Source organism: Leptonychotes weddellii, chromosome 2, assembly GCF_054177405.1.
Source record: "Leptonychotes weddellii isolate Sample4059 chromosome 2, ASM5417740v2, whole genome shotgun sequence".
Lineage (NCBI taxonomy): Eukaryota > Metazoa > Chordata > Mammalia > Carnivora > Phocidae > Leptonychotes > Leptonychotes weddellii.
Genome location: NC_138370.1, coordinates 44,766,675 through 44,767,556, shown reverse-complemented (window position 1 = coordinate 44,767,556; position 882 = coordinate 44,766,675). Strand labels below are relative to the sequence as shown.

Genomic DNA, 882 nt, shown 5'->3' with positions numbered 1-882 from the left:
TACAAGTTATTCTTGTAACTTTTAGTCCGTGAAAATAAAACACAATCGTTTTACAATTCATTCAATGGCAGCTGTTAATCATCAAATTAGCAATGGTTATCTTCAAAAGTTATTACATTAGCTGTGCCATCATTTCTTGAGGATGAGCAAATACCTAGAGTCACAGACATTTCCCATATAAGATGCATCATATAAATCAGATTCAATTTATCACCAGCATTTATAAAACCAGACCTAGGAAAAGAACTAGGTCTGAGGACACATGCATGGTCTTAATATAGTGAATGTTTAGCCTGCCTTGATTATTACAAAATCAGAATAGCAAGAATATTCACAGTATAAATTATTCTTAATGGACAAACCAATAAGGAAAAAAAATGGACAAATGACTTAACTAGACTCTTATCAAAAGAGAAAATCCAAATAACCAATAAACATATAAAAAGATACCCCATCTTAGTTGTGATCAGGGAAATTAAATTAATCCGCCATGAGGGACCACTAGATAACCATCAAGTTGTCTAAAATGTAAAGGTCTGACAATACCAAGTAGTGCTAAGGATGTGGAATAACCAAAATCTTTATACATAACTGATGGATATACAAATTAGTAAAAAACACTTTACTAAACAATTTGACATGTAGGACAAATTGATGTTATGCATGCCCTGTGCCTTAGCAATTTCACTCCAAGGTATCTCTCCTCCAAAAAGCAAGCCTGTGTGCACAGGATATAAGTAACAAGAATGTCCACAGCAGCACTCTTTAAAACACATGGAAACAACTCAAATACTTTTCAGCAGTCATAAATCTATTAAGTAGTCAATATACTGAGGTAAAAACCAATGCTGCACACAGAAACACAGACAAATCTTAAAAACA

At 33.1% G+C, this 882-nt stretch overlaps 1 non-coding gene across 1 annotated transcript; it reads right to left on the bottom strand.

Moving 5' to 3' along the window:
• Positions 1-205: 205 nt before the first annotated feature.
• Positions 206-337, bottom strand: LOC115939436 (small nucleolar RNA SNORA72). Its single transcript, XR_004074245.1, has one exon. It is a non-coding gene; the product is annotated as a small nucleolar RNA SNORA72 (small nucleolar RNA).
• Between the last annotated feature and the right edge of the window lie 545 nt (positions 338-882).